Source organism: Rhineura floridana, chromosome 19 (assembly GCF_030035675.1).
Source record: "Rhineura floridana isolate rRhiFlo1 chromosome 19, rRhiFlo1.hap2, whole genome shotgun sequence".
Classification (NCBI taxonomy): domain Eukaryota; kingdom Metazoa; phylum Chordata; class Lepidosauria; order Squamata; family Rhineuridae; genus Rhineura; species Rhineura floridana.
This window is the reverse complement of record NC_084498.1, coordinates 5,653,616-5,671,210: the sequence shown is the minus strand read 5'-3', so window position 1 is coordinate 5,671,210 and position 17,595 is coordinate 5,653,616. Positions and strand designations below refer to the sequence as shown.

The 17,595-nt window shown below is 45.6% G+C and overlaps 1 protein-coding gene across 3 annotated transcripts in view; it reads right to left on the bottom strand.

The window, feature by feature from the left end:
• Window positions 1-16,829, bottom strand: part of HVCN1 (hydrogen voltage gated channel 1) — a 36,151-nt gene extending 19,322 nt beyond the window's left edge. Inside the window, exons 1-2 of one of the 3 annotated variants that reach the window (XM_061602588.1) lie at window positions 16,609-16,828; window positions 2,294-2,578 (exon numbers count right to left, since the gene is read on the bottom strand). The gene's annotated coding sequence lies outside the window, so the exon portion shown is untranslated. Of the gene's footprint in view, window positions 1-2,293; window positions 2,579-16,608 lie in introns of all 3 variants that reach the window. The other 2 variants (XM_061602586.1, XM_061602587.1) reach the window with 2 other exon arrangements.
• Window positions 16,830-17,595: the final 766 nt, after the last annotated feature.

Here is a 17,595-nt window from a genome sequence, read left to right as displayed (position 1 = left end):
TGGATTACTGCAATGCGCTCTATGTGGGGCTGTCCTTGAAGTCTACTCGGAAACTCTAACTGGTCCAAAACGCAGCGGCCAGATTCCATTTGGATCTTATAACCCATGTTTTAAAACAGCTGCATTGGTTGCCAGTTCAGTTTCTGGGACCAATTTAAGGTTCTCACCCCTAGCATTAAAGCCCTAAACGACTTAGGTCTCAAATATGTGAAAGACCGCCTCCTTCCCTATGGACCTTCTCAGGTGTTGAGATCAGCAAAGGGGGTGCTTTTGGCAGTTCCCCTGCCCTTGGAAGTTTGGGGGGTGGCCCGGCAAAGGGCAGCCCCTAAGTTGTGGAGCCCCCCTCTCCTCTGGCACCTTCACTATACAGTTTTCATTGTATGCTGAAGATCTTTACCCTATTTAACACTCGAGATATATATTTTTAAGATCCACCCTAGTCTTGTGATTGTAACTAGTTTTAAACTGTTTTTAATGTTGTATTTTAAACTGCTGTGACCCACTCCAGGACCTTAGGGTGAAGGATAGGTAATCATTATCATCATCAATAAATAATAATAATAATAATAATAATAATAGAAGAAGAAGAAGAAGAAGAAGAAGAAGAAGAAGAAGAAGGAGAAGAAGGAGAAGAAGGAGAAGAAGAAGAAGAAGAAGAAGAAGAAGAAGAGCCCCAATACTTTCCATTGGCTGAAGTGAAAAAAAGCACCTTGACTACTTTTTGGTTTTCAACAAAAACTCTGTATGGGCACACAAAACTGATCCGGGGAAGCAGCTTTTTTACATTCACTGGGCTAAAACAAATAAAACTCACAAAAAAGGATTCGGTTGGCATCTGGGAGGATACTTTTTTTTATCACAGGTGCTTTTTGAAAGAAAACTCCACAGGCATCCCTTAGATGGCTTCAAAAGGCGATTCAATGAATTCACAGAGAAGGTCTATTGACCGTTATTAGCCATGAGAGCTGGATGGAGCTTCCAGCTGCAGAGGTAGTATACCTCTGAATATCAGGCACTGGGACAAACAGCAGGAGGAGGTTATTGTCCTGCTTGTAAGACTTCCCAGAGGCAACGAACTAGGCACTTTTGAAAGCAGGAAGTTGGGACTAAATGGACCCGTGTGATAGAAGGGTTGTGGCTCAGTGGCAAGAGCGCCTGCTTTGCATGCACAAGGTCCTGGTTCAATCCCCGGCATATTCAGGTAAGGCTGGGAAAGCCTCTCTGCTTGAAACCTTGGAGAGCCGCTGCCAGTCAGTGTCGACAATACAAAGCTAGATGGACCAATGGTCTGACGTAAGCATAGAACGCTGCCTTAAACTCTGCTTGAACCCCCAGAAATGCTGCTGCACTGAGCATCTCAGAGGGACACTGGGATCCAAAATGTGATGAAGGCCTGCTAAATGGGCTGCATAAATGCAGATTTTTATCATGAAGATGGATGGTCACAAGTCCAGGCACTCACAGTCTAGCTAGAAAGTCAGGATTGATCCCTAAAGCCCCCCTTAGCATGTCTTACCTTTAAAAAGAAAAAACACCCAGAAAATACTATATTAAAAAGATAATATATACACAAACACACATTTGCTCCCATGGCTATTTAGGTTGTGTGAGAATGTCTCTTATTCAAATGTACATAGACATTTATACTGATATATTTGTATTTTCATTATTTGTTTTTATCTATTTGCTTGGTCATATTTTAGTGTTATTATATTATTGTAATTTCGCACCACAGCAGGTTCTTCATTTTGCGTAGCAGGATGTAAGGATTTACTGGATCATTCATTTTTTCATTCCAACAAGAGACGAAGAAGCACCACTTTTCAATAAAGCGGTTGCCATGCTGCCTGCAATGTCTTACCCTAATGAAGTTAATTTGACAATTTGTGCAAAAAATGTCCCAGACCCTTGTTCGCAAATCTATCGTTTAGGAATCGTTGACTTTTCCCATGCTTGTGCTGTTGTCATACACGCTGCAGCTAGTATATGAATAATGATGTCTTGGTCTTCTTGAGCAACTTCTTTCTTAACCTAGCCAAATAATACCATTAATGGGTCCTTTGGCCATTCATATCCCATGGTTTTCTTAATTTCCTCTAGTATTTGTTCCCAGTGCATTTTAAAACTATCCCAAAACTATGGTAAAAGCCTGCATCTGGGAAATGGCATCTCCAGGATTCACTGTTTACATGAGTGGTGTAAGATACCACCTTGTTACCAATGTATAGACATTTTCTTTCAGGTTCACAGAGGAGGTAAGTTTTGGAACTTTTGCCCACAGCTTCACTCTTACCTTTTTCTAGTCTGTTTCTGTTGGTCCATGCAGTCTTTGTTGTCCTCTGCTCTTACTAGTAGCGGCAGGGGGAAAAACCCAGTGATCTAAGCAGCAGCAGCAACTGTTTCAGCGAAGCGTTTGTGGGAAGGGCACAGAGACAGCAGAGCGAACCAACATTTCCTGTCCCGTTTGGTATTTTGCATAAGAGGTTTGCTGTTGCAATGCAGACTGATGGAAGGCCCTCCCTCTCTTCCTCTCTGCCTGTGCTTGTACAGTCTCCCAGAGTCCCCGATGAACAAACTGCTGGGGGCAAGGGGAAGAAAGCCCTCTTTTTTTAAGATTACAGTCAACATCCAGCATTTTGTTTTTAAAGAAAAAGCAACGCCCCACAATCCCTCAGTATGTTTGTTATGGGTACACAAGCTATCGTCACATCTCTCCGAGTCAGAACCACTTTCTCCTTGCCCTGGGTTATTGGGCAGGGCAGGGTGGAATCTTACAGAAAACTGTTTGAAATCCAGGCAACTTGACCAGTGCATTTTATGAATGAATGGGAGGGGTCAGGAGAGCCAGAAACTTGCCAAATCCAGCCCAGAGTGCAACAGAGCAGTTGCAGTGCGGCCAAAGCGGGTGCTTGTTGATACTTCTGAGAGAACTCGTTAGCACAAGGTGTCATTTGGTGACACACAATCAAGGTTGCCTGTAAACCACTTCTAAAGCACTCAAGAACAAGTTTAGCTTTATACTCAATAACTCAGGTGCCAAAGGCTATCGAGGCAGGAGTACCTGAACTGTCTCTCAACTGTCTAGAGGAGGCAATTGAACAGTAAACAATAGCAATTATTTTTATTAAAAAGAAAATCCCCCAACACCTGTTTTGGGGACCTTTCCCAAACGTATTTTATCAGAAACAGTGGAAGATTCTAGAAAGTTCAACAGTCCATTCTTGGACACGTTTCAAGGTTATGTTGCAAAAATGCAGCATAAGTGAAAAGCAGCTGTTAGAAAAATTAAATTATTTTTAAAAACTGCAGTAAGAGCTGCATCAATGCTAAACACAATCCTAAGAAAAACACCACAAAAGTCTTTATGCACACCTGGAGTTGTATCTAGCCAGGATTTACTCAAAGCAGACCCACCAAAATTAATAGACCCAAGTTAGTCAAGTCCATTAATTTCAGTGCGTCTACTCCAGGTATAACTAATGCTGGATTCAACCCCATCCGCAGGCCCATTGAACCATTTCATACAATAACAGCCTCACAAGGCTAGAATCAACTGGCCCTCAGCCTGGGAAATGACTCAATAGCTTGGACAACTTTGCAAGGAGCCTGCCTGCCTGCTCACAACCAGTGCTTGAAATGAAGTCCTTCAGTTTAATGATCTTCACTGAATTAATTCCAAAACCCCTGATCTACACCTGAAAGTAGTTCCCAAAATTGCCAGGGGAACTGAACACACATTAAGATCACTTTGGGGCACAAATCTGAATGATTTCTAGTTCATCTTCAAGTTCATTCTCTAACTTTAAAAAAAAGCATTTTTAAACTTTGGGCCTTTAAGCTGGGAAAAACAAAGAATTCACGGCCCGCTGTCTCTGTGTGTGTCTTGATGGTTTCTTAAGTTTTCTTAGGTGCATTTTATACTTCAGCACAGCAGCTTGTAACATCATGAAAAGATGGCAGAGGAGCGTTTGGAAGGATGTGAGCTGCTAACTGAGCATGAACGGACATCGCTCCTTTCATTAAGGGGCAAACGTGACCTTGTTCCTTCTTACAATGAGCTTTCCAGGCTATGCTCACAATATAGAACTATCAACGGGTTGGAAGCAGATAAAGAACAGCAAAGCACAGGAGTGTACCATCGCCCCCTAACTGAGCAGGGCTCCTAGAGTTGTTTGGGGCGCATAGTTTGGTTGGTTTGGGGGCAGGGGGCTGAGATGAAAATAACTCTTTAAAACTTCCTTCGCTGTACTATTAAAATGCTCAAGGCCTCAGTTCCAGCACGTTCTTTGAGACTATTGCAGTTTTGTGCCTAGGGCATACTGACTCTTAAGAACAAATCTTTCTTTCCTCCGGGCATCAGAATGAAGAGTTCTTCAGCCATCAGAGGTCTGGGAAGCCTTAACAAAGAAACAAAACAGAATATTGTGCCGCCTTAAAGTCTAAATAGATTTATTCTGGCATACCAACAACATTTAACATCCACGTAACACTTTTCAAGCATCCACAGACCATGCCTCAACATTTTTTATAACAGCCCTATGAAGAGCAGGGCAGGGTAGGGTTGTCATATTCCCATATCGCAGTTGGTGAGACTGCGGCCAAGGAAAAAGTGGCTCATTTAAGGCTATCCAGTAGCCATGCTTATGAGACTACAAGGCAGCCACAGGATTGCACAGCCCCTCTCCTTGCCCCCCAAGAATCCCCCTGCCCTGCTTGCTTCATCTCATTTCATGTCACATCAGCAGCAACATTAACCACAGTTGATCCTAATGAGGTTCCCTCTTTAACTATGGAAACTGCCTCAAATCCTGGTTTCAAATCTGAGACTTCCGGGAAGGGTGACTTCGGTTGTGCCTGCTTTTGAGACGGGCTCCCGCCTCAAAAGAAGCTTATTCAGATATAAATCAGTCAGAACATTTATTTTTTTGACTGATAAAATTTCTCCCGGGCAGGGAGAAACGTAGAGATCAACCTCAAAAGCCTGTTTTTGCTGGGAGGACTGGATTTCATTAATTTATGAGAAAAGGTCCAGCCAACAATGCCGGACGGACTTCCGAACATGCTCTATCTGTTTTAAGCGATACGTTTATCTTTTCTTCAAAGAGAAAACAGACTAACAGGCAAGCACCCTTCTTTCTATTATTTTTCTTACTTGGTTTAAATTGTTGCAGCAAAAGGAGATTTGTCAGATTGATCGGCTTTGAAGAACTTCTGGTGAGCTATAACTCTTCTCTGTTATTCACGAAATTAACTGCTTATCTCTGTTTCTGTTGCAAAAAGCTGTCCTGGAAGTGCATTCTAAAGATAATAAACAGAAGAGGGATTTCTATTCCGAGGAATGTTATATTGTCTGGGACTATTCTCTTTTTGGTCTATTTTATTTTGACGAATCTGCTTCTTCACGACGCCACTAACTGTTTTGATGCTGGGAACTAAATTTGATTTGTATTCTTGAACATAGAGAGATAAGGCAGGCTGCTCTGTTTATACTGTGATGTCATCAAGCCTGGAATATTAACCCAATTGTTGCTAAAATAAGAAGTGGTTCTTCTTTATTTTTGTTTTGCTTTGTTTTCGTGGTTTTAAAAATGGCAACTAAGAAAGTGGCTGAGAATCTGGAAGTAATTATGTTTCAGAAAATAATGGATGAGATTGAGATAACGAAACAAACCCTGCGACAGGGTAGTAAGGAGCTGAAAATTGAACTGAGCAAAATGACGCAGGAGCTTAAAGGAATAGGGGATCCTGTGAGAGAGGAGAATGAGATCAGAGATGAGAAAAGAATAAATAAAGGGAAGATACAAGCCCTGGAGATTGGAACAAATGTGGAATTGGAAAAAGATCTGGAGTTTATGGATATTAGAAATAAAATCTACTGTTTGGAATTTAACGTTATCTCTGAAGAAATTAATGAAGATATTAGAGATAAAGTTATCAATGGCTTGGATAATCTTCTGGACTGGAATGACGTGATGGAGTTTGATATAGTGAAAATCTATGGAATTAACTGCAGCCATGTGACAATGGAAAAACTTTCAAGAGATGAGCCAGTGCATTTTGTAAAAAAGAAGAACAGAGATATGACTTTACAACAGCATTTCAGCAACTTATTCAGAATGGCTGGCAAGAAAATATTTGGGATAGAGGAAATTCCCATCAGACTCTTATTATATGACTATGGCTATGACAGCAAGATTATTATGGAATACTGATAATGGAAGATTGGACACTGAAATTACTGGACTTAACAGGACTATTGAAGATGGAAGATGAAATTAATAGGGATAATGGAATAATGGCTATTGAAATTATTGGACCTAACAGATTTTGATGAGATGGATTAATCAAAATGTTTATTTGGACTATGGTTATGACAATAAGATTATTATTATTATTAACGAGATGGATTAATCGATATGTTTATTTGGAGAAAAATTGATAGATATATTTCTTAAAGAATTGAAACCTCTCTTTGACTTTTTGTGGAAAGAATAAAGTAATGTTTATGAGATTTGATGATTAATTAAGATAACTACTGGAGGAAAGTGATTCTATAATATAATTTAAGAGACAGGATTGTTATATATTGTAGACTTATAACTGATTTGATTGGTGACAAATGGGAAGTCAACATTTTATTTTTTTGTTTAATCATTTTTGTTTTGTTTTGTTTTTTTGTCTTTGAATGTTTTATGACTTTGTTTTGTATGTTTGATGAAAATTTGAATAAAAATTATTGTAAAAAAATAAATAAATCCTGGTTTCAAATCTTAGTTAACCCTGGTTGATGTTAGCATGAGAAACTGGGAAGCAGACGGGAAGGGGACAGTATATAACCAAATGAAACCCCCCCCAACCTTTTATTGTGTGATCTGATGCTTGTTTTAAACTGCTGTTGGCTTTATTTGTTTTCAGGCTGTGCTTTGATCTTGCTTCACGCTGATGGTTTTGTGGAAGTCTCTTAAGGTCCCTTTGCCAACAGTCAGGCAATAACATTCATTGGGTTGTTTCTAGTGCTATTCCTGTGCTGAACAGACCCATTGGAATTAATAGACATGAAGAACTTAGGTCGATTAATTTAAATGGGTCTACTGTGAATAGGGCTATCATTAACTACAACATTATTATTATTATCATTATCATTATTGTGGCATGTCCCTTGTGCAGGTCCTATTCATATCCATAAGTCTTTGGGTTATGCAGACATCAGCTCCAAGAGGGACTTCTCCTTTGCACACAGTGATGCAGGGGAAAAAAGTGTCTCCTTGCTTTCACTGCATGTAATTTTTCCCAGGGAACAGGCGCATGCAGCAAATGCAAGACCACCTGCTTTTTTTCCGATGCTTCCTTTTGCTGCATCTGTTCCCAAGATGGAAAAAGTGTGTGCAATCAAACTGAGCAGGATTTAACTAAATCCTACTGCTTTGGCTGCAGGTTCCTGTTCCTTGCTAGGAACCAGTATCTGCAACCGTGCAGAACTGAACCCTGCCCTCCCGCCCATCCGATGACATCTGCTGATTGACAGGTGGATGTTGGGAGAAAGTAGCCTCACGGTCCAAACTGGAACCCCTGGAATGCCAAAATTGGCCCATGGGCCGGATGTTCCCCACCCCCAACATAAGAGCCCCCTTCCCTTTCTAGGGCAGCCAGCCGTCCAACTTTACAGAAGAGCGCCCTCCAACCCATGTCAGGTTTCAAGATAAGGACCCCTGAGAACAGCAGCAATGGGGGGAAGCGCCTTGAAGTTGTCCCCAGCCATTAGCATCTGGGCAGCAGAGGGGTGAGGAGGCACAAAGATCACCTAGCCAGGCTTCCCTACTATGGTGAAACATATTTTTAGGAAAATTACCATCATTATTCCTAAATTTGCATCTAAACATGTCAGTTACCACCAGCGGAAGCAGGTGGCTCCATGTCAGTGGGGCAGCGGAATCTGCTCCAGGTTTTAGTCCAAGGTGCTGAAAGCTCCAGGTTTTAGTCTGAACCTTGAAAGTTTGGACTAAACCCCAGAGCAGATTCACTGGCACTGATAGCCAGTCTCCACTGCTTAACACATGTACATTTCATGCATATAGGTGTCTCTTTTTTTTGGTGATGCATTATGTGGCCACCTGATCCCTTTTCTGATACTTCGCTAAAAACGCGCTTGCAGACCCTTTTTTTACCATTTCCTCAACTGAACTAAACACTTCTGGCCTCATTAATACAACCCCTCAGGATGTCGCTCAGCTCACTGAAACCTTTCGGAAGAATTCTGCCTGGTTAAAGTTTCTCCACTCACCATCAGCACCTTGTGCAAAATGAACAATCCAAAATGCAACTTCCAAGGACCATCACACAGATAGCCTAGTTTCTGACTTCAGACGTTTTCTGTTAAAATGTACCTTTTCCAGTGCTATAACCTGCAAGAGGGGGTGGTCCCTGGCTGCCTGAAAGAGGCGGTAGTGAGACCACTCCTGAAGAGACCCTCCCTGGACCCACTTAATAGAAAGAGTAATTTAAAAAGCTATGTGGAGCAGAGAAAACAATATGTCCCCCCCAATACTTTTCTGACTTGGCATTTCTACATAATATGCTGTATTATGGGTTGCTTTTTTTAGAATCACTCCTATATTTACTGACGAACTGAACAACAAACACCAAGCACACCTCAGTCTGATTGTCACAACCCAGGATATTTGTCACAGTCACTATGACAGACACCACACCTTAGCTGTGATCTCTAACATCAAACAGCACTAAATTTAAACTGAAGAAAACTGCCTCACACTCAGATGTTACAAATGTCACCTTAAGAGTCCAGCTATGTATGTCTCCTTCAACAATTAGACTAGAATTAATCAGTGGCGACTGGTGGCTCCATGTCAGTGAGGCAGTGAAATCCGCTCCGGGTTTTAGTCTGCACTTTCAAGGAGCTGCCATGTCACCAGCTGCCACTGGAATTAATGTCATAGGGTCCTTGAAATTCTTTTTTCCCCTGAGTTAGAGAAGTATGTAAGCATCTCAAAGCACAATCCTATAAAGGTCTACTCAGACAGAAATCCACTGAACAAGGGAGCAAGCACGTATATAGAATTGCAGCCTTAGGGGATAGATCAGGAATGGGAAAATGGTGGCCCTTCAGATGATTTTGGACTCCAACCCGCATGAGCCCCAGAAGGCAATGATGGTAGTTGAAGTCGATTATTATCTGGAGGGCTGCAGTTTCCTACCCCTGTGAGCAACAGAGAGCAGTGAATCTGTCACCAGCATGGCAACAGGAATTGCCTGGGATTGCATTTTTCTTGATTAAAAAAATTAGAGTACTGTGAGTTTGATGCCTGAATATGTCTTCTATAACTTTTAAAGCTCCAAAAGAGCATTTGTATGCAATTTAAGAAGGCATTTATAATGTAGTTTGTGTATTAAATGTTGATACACAACGTAACTTAATTATCTAGCCTTTTTTTTAAGCTGGAGGGACGGGGGGGGGAGACAAAGAGAACAGACAGACAGACAGACAATGTAAAGTCACTTGGAGCAGCAAAGAATCTGCCATCTGCCTTACACAGGGCAACGATGCTCAGGTAACTTTTCCTATACAAGCCCAATTAACTGAACAGGAGCTCATATTCATTTCAATTGGGGTGTGTGTGTGGGAGGGCTACCTCAAAGTGCACTGTGCCTCCAGGGCTCAGATCTGGGCTTTTCCCACTCTCCCGCTCTTCATGGCAACAAAACGCAGCCCAAGTCTGGCTCCATCCCCTTGCCCCACAGTAGCGCCCCCTTCCAACGCTGGGTGCATCTCTCCTGCTGGTGAACTTTCCCTTTAGGTACCTGCTGGCCCATTGCTGGCAGGCAGGCTGCTGAGCCCAATGGCAGCCCTGTGGCCTGTCCAAGGAAAAGGCAATTCTGTCACTCTCCCAAGCTACAAAGTCTCTCAACAAGCGTGGGCAAGAGTCTACGGCCAAAATGGGATACTTTTTAGCCTAGTGCGGAAAACAGAAAGGTGAAAGACACACTAGTGTTAATAGAAAGGAAATATACAACGTGTCAAGGGTTATACGATCCATACCAAAACATTCCAAAATATTTGAATTGAGGACCAGTTCAGCACACAGAACCTATTCTCAGCTGCAGATGAATTAATACGAAGGTGCCTTACAACAGAGGGGGGGGGTCCTCAGGTCTGGGGACCAAGCGTGGGCCCCCAGGCCTCTATGTCTGGCCCCAGGACTTTCCCCAGGGGCCACACAACGGCTCTGCTCCACACCTTGGCTGGATTCTGTCCTTGAACAGTGATAATGCCTTTCACTTGCCTAGAGAGAGAGGTAGAGAGGGGATGCGTATGTGGCTAGAAACCTAGATGCTGAAGCTTCTTTATTTCTCTGAATTTCCCTGGAGGAGGACCAGCAGGGTCCAAAACGTATTGGACTGATAAACACCCCCCTTTTGTCTACCCTCATGGCTTCCTGCTCTGCTTCCAGCTATTTTCTGTTAAATTCTGGCTAGAACATCGCTTACTGTAGAAAAGGTAAGAGACACTCCTGTCACCTCATTGACCTTTACCCCTAACCTCGCCCACCTCTGACATGCAACCCCACAAGGTTTCTTACAAGGAAATGCGTCCCTCGGATGGGATGAAAAAACATTTCCCATCCCTGCCTTACATCGAGTCAGACCACTGGTCCCTCTAGTTCAGGGGTTCCCAAGCTGTGGCCCGCAGACCACCAGTACTCTGCAAGCTGCATTCAGGTGGTCCGCTGGGCGCCTGTGGATTTGCGGCTGAAAACGGGCGGCAGCACATCCATCACATGAAATATTCATATTGATTTTGATTGGTATTTTTGTTTCTTTCATTTTTTTATATTGTATATTATGGTATTACACTCTGAATTCTACAGAATGGACATCATAATGCAATAAAATGCAACATAAGAAATAAAAAGGAGCAATAAAAATGCAAATGAAAATCATACAGTATCTCACGCAACACATTATAATCGCTGCCACAGGCAGAAAAATTGTCAAGTGGTCTGCCAAGACCCTCAGCATTTTTAAAGGGGCCCGTGGCAAAAAGAAAGTTTAGTAACCACTGGTCTAGTTCAATCCCATCTTTATTTTCTTTTTCTTTTCTCTCTTACATTTCTATCCCACTTTCCCTCCAAAGGTGATGTATACAGCTCTCCCCCTCCCCATTTTATCCTCACAACAACCCTATAAGGTAGGTTAAGCTGAGAGACAATGACTGGCCTACGGTCGCCCCGTGAGCTTTACACACTGAGAGCAGCTCTCCAGGTTTTGGTCCTTCTCCAATTGAACTGGGCCCTTCTCCATGCAAAACAGGTGCTCTACCCCAAGCGACAGCCTCGCCAGATAACTTCCAGAGCAGACGGAGGTCTTGTGAATTTAACTGGAAGGAGGGCTGCTCAGATCGCGCTGACCTCATGATGACCAGGCAGTTGCCTTGTGGCGTGTGTTGCCAAGTCATCTAACCAACACAGCATGCCACAAGGCAGCTTCCTCACCAGCCGGAGCAGATGACACATTTGCTCAAGATTTATGCAACAAACACATAATAAGATCATCAGACGAGCCCCGCTTGATCAGGGCAAAAAGGGTGGGGCGGAGAGCCTGGCTGGGAGTCCAGAATCTGTGAGTTCAAATCCCTGCTTGTGTCTCCTGGGTGTCAAGGGCCAGCTAAAGATCACCCCACAGTGAGTGGCTCAGGGGTTACGTGCCCTGCCACCCGTGCAGCCGTGGGCAAGCTGCAGAGTCCCAAGCAGCCCAGTTGCCCCCCAGCTGGCAGTTGCGGACAAGGAAGGGGCTGGCTTGTGCAGCTGTGGCAAGCTGAGCAGGCTCTAGCCAGCTGGGGAGGACTAGCCTCAGAGGGAGGCAATGGGAAACCCCCTCTGAATGCCGCTTACCATTCTATTACCCTACTATTCATAGGGTAGCCAGAAGTCAGGATCGACTTGAAGGCAGTCCATTTCCATTTTTCTCACAGTGGCCAACCAGATGCCCCAAACGGGCCTGAGCCTAACAGCACTCTCCCTACTCACAATTCCTGGCAACTGGGAGTCCTAGAAGTTGAGCAGGAGCTCGCGCTTGACACACACTCCTCTCCGCCATCCTCCAGAGATGACCCATTCAGTGTCTTTGTAACTTTCTGCCCCAGGGTAACCTTCCCTCCTCACCTTCTTTGATGAGGAATCCCGGATCATTTCGGAGGGCTGCAGGGCACGTTTTGCAATGCCCGCTCCTGAGAAGAGCCCTGCCGGACTGGCCCCAAGGCCCATCAGGAAAGAGCCTTTATTGGCTCATTTTATGGTGCCCCTGACTGCTTTGGACTGCAGTAATTACATTTTACGCTGACAAATTTGCTTTAAGGTTGCATTCATTGCTAACGCGGCTTTTAACTCGTTCTTTCTGCATTTGCTGTTAGTCACTCCCGGCTCAGCTATGAGGAAGAGCAGGATATAAGTCAGGGTGAGGGACCCCGTGCAGCCCAAGGAGCCCATCCCATTGTGGGCAACCTCTGGGGGCTGCATGCCAGTGGGAGGTGGGGGGGCAGAGTCAAAAAAGTGTGCTGGGCCGTGGAGCAGACCCTTCCCTTTGCACAAGAGGCCACATTCTAGCCAGACCAGGGTCAGAGATCCAGGCAGACAAGCAAACAAGAGGCACTGTCACAGCTCAGGGCTACATAGGAACAACTGAAGCTGCCTTCTACTCAGTCAGGCCATGGGTCCATCTAGCTCAGTATTGTCTACACTAACTGGCAGCCGCTCTCCAGGGTTTCAGGCAGGGGTCTCTCCAAGCCCTACCTGAAGATGCCGGGCTTGGACCTGGGACCTTCTGCTGGTCTAACTCTGAGCCACAGACCTTCCCCAACAGCACTCACGACTGAGGACATGGAGCAGAGCTCGGGAAGGGTATTGCCTGGGCTCGGGAAGGGTATTGCCTGGGGAGAGTCCTGAGGGCCAGACAGAGAGCCCTTGGGGGCCACATTCGGACCCCGAGGCTGTGGCTCCCCACCTCTTACAAGCAATGATTAACCATCACCATCCTGTTCTCACAGGGCCCAGTCAGATGCCCCAAACGGGAAGCCAGCAAGCAGGACAGGAGTGCAAAAGACCTCTCCTCGCTTGTGCTCCCAGGCAACTGGAATTCAGAGGCAATGCCGCCTCCAATAATGGCCACACACAACCATCATGGCTAGTAATTGCCGATTGCCTGATCCTGACAGGTCTTTTAGCACAGGGTGCCGGCCAGGAGAGTCAAATAGGAGCAAAGAACCTGATGCCCTCCATATGTTGTTCGGCTTCCATCAGTTCCAGACAAGGAGTTGGGAGCCCCACAACATCTGGAAGTCCACAGATATCCCTCTTTCTGTACAGCATCAATCCATGCATGCATCTACACGCTGCCAGGGAAGATTGCTGGTGACTGGTGAAAAGGTATCTTTTGAGAAGGTCCATGCGATATATTTAAAGCACATTCAACACACGTGAAGCACGTGACTCCACCCAAAGAATCACAGGAATGGTGGCTTGTTAAGGGTGCTGGGAATTTGTAGCTCCATGAGGGGGGAAACTACAGTGCCCAGGGTTCTTTGGAGGAAAGCATGTGCTCGACATGTGCACTGGATCTGCCCATTATTACTGAAAAAGGAGTGATAAGCGCCTGAGAAGCCCCTGGACTATCCTAGCACATTGCCTGCTTCATATCTTGAACACTGTCAAGGAAGGAGGTTCTCACTGGCTCCCACCAAACTGTTTTGTTTCAACAGCTGCCCCTAGATCTATCTTCCTGGGATTTACAACAATGTGTGGGAGCCTGGCTATGGGTAGAAAGCAGCAAGAGAAAGGCCCTCTGCACATGCTCATTGCAACACCTTTTGATTACACCTCACACTTTACCGGGCCAAGAGCCCTGGCATGGAAAAACCAAAGTTAATACAGTACACTGTTTCTGAGCAGGCCCAGAGCATATATCTCTCACTTGTACAGAGCCCAGGTCTACTGCTGTCCCCAAACTAGAGCCTCCAGATGTTTTGAACTACAACTCCCTATCAGCCCTAGCCAGCACTGTGGTTGTGATCCAAACAACCTGCAAGGCACCAGGTTGGGGAAAGCTGGTCTGCTCCCACGCACTTGAAATTAAAATGAAACAAGCGCCCATGACTCTAGCTTTTGAATGGCACAGAACTCTTCTGGGTAACACAGAAACACACATTCCCAGCATTGCATGTAGAGTTGGACTTGACAATGGGAAGACCTGAGTTCAAATCCATGGTCAACTATAAAGCAGACTAGGTGGGATTTGGCAAAGTCACATATTCTCTTTCTCTCTCTCTCTCTCTCACTCACTCACTCACTCACTCACTCACTCACTCACTCACTCACTCACTCACTCACTCACACCGTGAACCTACCATACCGGGTTATCAAAGTTAGGTTAGAATACGGATCATTCCCCAGATGCCACCTTGGCTCCTTAGACTCTGGCTGGGAGAAAAATGTGACATATTTTGAACATCAGGCAGTCCAGCAAAAGCTTGCACCTTCATTTTGGATGTTCATCCTCTGTCATGGGGCCAACAACCCTGCTAAGGGCTGCTTCACAACACACAGGTACATCAGTCCATGACTTGCAGCTGAATGTGCAAGGGGACTGTCATAGCTCAGTGGAGGAGCACATGCAGAAGACTCCAGGTTCGACCCCCAGCATTCCCAGTGAAAATGATCTGGTGGCAGGTGGTGGAGAAACATCATTTTTGTCTAAGAGCTGCTGCCAACCGGAACAGATAATACTAGGCTACATAGACAAAAGGCCTGACCTGGCATAAAACAGCTTCCTATGTATGAACTGGATGCATTGCTATACATTTGTGCATGGATGACAGGAAGAGATTTGCAAGCTTTGCCGTTTTTGATCTGGAATGGCTGATCTAAACATACAAAGACATTGCTTGAAATTGCATCCATTAAGGAGCAGACATGGGCATGTAGGGAACACACTCTTTGCCATTTTGGTCTTGTTACAAAGCCACAGGACTGGAAGGGACACGCTATCTATGGTTGTGTACATATATCACACATTTAACACACATTATTTCCCGCAAGTATCCTGGGAACTGTAGTTAACCCCTCACACAGCTACAATTCCCAGCACCCTAAACAAACTACAATTCCCAGAATTCTTTGGGAGAAAATAATGAGCTTTAAATGTATGGTGTGTGCACAGCTTATGACCAATGAGCCAATGCAAAAGAAAAAGAAAAAGTCCCATCATTCACACCCTCACCCACACTCTAATCCAATCACTATCATGTGCTGTGGGGTTGCACAACTTCAACCCTGAATTTAACCTCTCAAGTACAAGGATAAGTTTGCACAGGGTGGGAGACCTTTAAAAAAAAGTTTGCAGTCTATGTATACAAAGACACAGCCACGAACAGAAATACAAACAATGAAAAATACAAGAAAATTTCCAAAAGTAGATTTTTTTTAAAAAAAGGGCTAGATTTTGGCTAGACAGTTTCATGAAATACACAACAGCTGAGGGGGGAGAATGAAATTGAAGTGTTTGTAAAAATCGCCAGATTCTTGCCATAAAATGTTTGACATCCACTAGGTTTAACTAGACAGGAAATGCTGACACCAGAAATGCGCCTAAAACCACTAGATTTTAGTGGGAAAAATCATTAAATTGGCAACAGTGGGGGGGATGCTTTGCAATGCATAACAATCTGATTCTCCCTGCCTTGCCTTCCTCCAATTGCCAACCCTTAGGTTTGCCAACTCCCTTCCACATCCATCAAGATTTGTGTTCACTTCATTCACCGTGTCAACTCTTATATTTGCTGTGTTTGGTTATCTACCCCTTTTTATCCACGAGACAAAGAAACTGTGGACTCTTGAGGCCAACTTTATTGATCCCTTCCAGTCGCATTCTTGGCCTGATCCCTCCTGCCTCCTTTCCCTCTCCTCCCAGCCCCTCCCCTCCGCTCCTGGGCCCTGCTCAAGGCAAACTTCTTAAACTCAGACTTATCATTAACAGAATGCAACCCTGCCTTTCCATCCCCTTGGTAACTTTGCTCTGCTCCTCTCTTCCATGCCTAAACTGTACTTCGAAAAGCTCCGCTGCAGTTTTAAGTTACTGCAATGCTAGAAATTTGATGACCGAAGGCAATTTTCATGGGGGAGGGTCAGAATTATTATTGGGGGGAATGCCCTCATTTGCCCCTCCGACGCTTCACCCCTACCCTTAACTCTTGCAGCTTTCCACCACATCACCGGAGCCCACTGGGCGGAAAGCCCCCCCCCCCGCCAAGAATGCCGGAGAAGAGGCCTCTAGGACCTGCCATAAAGGAGGGGGGCACCTGCCCTGCATCCCACCCAACCCCGTTCCCAGCGCAAACTCATATAGGGGAGAGCCAGGAAGAGAGACTTTTCTCCCCCCTTCCCCCCCGCGAGTTGGGGCTAGGGGATTACAACAACCCCCCCATGCCCTGATCCTCAGGGTTTTTTTAGGTTGTCACTCCAAGCGGGAGGGGGGAAAGGGCTTGGATTTGGTCGGGACCCCCAGCCCAGCCGTCCCCCCTCGCCCCAACAGGATCCCCCGTACCGTCTCTGGCTACAGGGCGCAGATCCAGAACCACCCGCCTGCCCAGTCGGGACGCTCCGCAGCCGCTCCGGCGACGGCCTCCGCCCCTTTCTCCTCCGCTCCCCGCCTTCCCTCCGCTCATTGGTGCAAGCAGCAGAGTTTGTTGCAGGAGCGGTGGGGCGGGGGCAGGCGCAGCCTTGCTCCCCGGGATGGAGCGACAAGCCCAAAACATGGCGATTAGCGTTGCCCTCGGCCCGCTCCCCGCCCTTAAGGCAGGGCGCAGGGCTTTCTTTCCCCAGGGCGGGAGAGATCGAAGCCAGCACTGTGGTCGCCTCCCGCGTGGGTTCCTGTTGCGCACCGGAAATTTCCTTCTCTGGGGGGATTGTGCTCGGCTTGCAAAGCCAGCGGCCTCCTTCTCTCCATCGCAGCAGGAAATCTCAGTCACGGAAAGAGAAATCTTCTCGTGGCCAGGGACGGTTCCCTCTCGCGCGTCCTGCTTTTCTGGTGATGCCCCCTTTCCTTGCAACGGTGGCTGGAAAATGATAGCAACTATCAGGGGCATTGAGGAGCCGCTTTTTGTTTTTGCGGGGAGGGAAGACCCTGTTACATGCAAGTGAAAGAAGAACCAGTGGCGTCACTAGGGGGGTGCGGGGGGTGCGGACCGCACCAGGTGACACCATCAAAGGGGAGTGACTCTCAGCTTTAATTTTTTAAAAAATTAAGTTTCTAGGTGGTCCGGTTCTCGAGATATACATAAAAACGTCAGCCTCCCCCCAGTGGTGTGACTAGGGGGGTGCGGGGGGGGGGTGCGGACCACACCAGGTGATACCATCAGAGGGGGGTGATTCTCAGCTTTAATTTAAAAAAAAATTAAGTTTCTAGGTGGTCCGGTTCTCCAGATATAGGTAAAAATGTCAGCAGCCCGTTAAATCTTTTTTTAAACTACTGTATAGCACTTCGTAGCTTTAACCCCGCCCATTCACGATTGCAGTCAATCAGTGAAGTGTT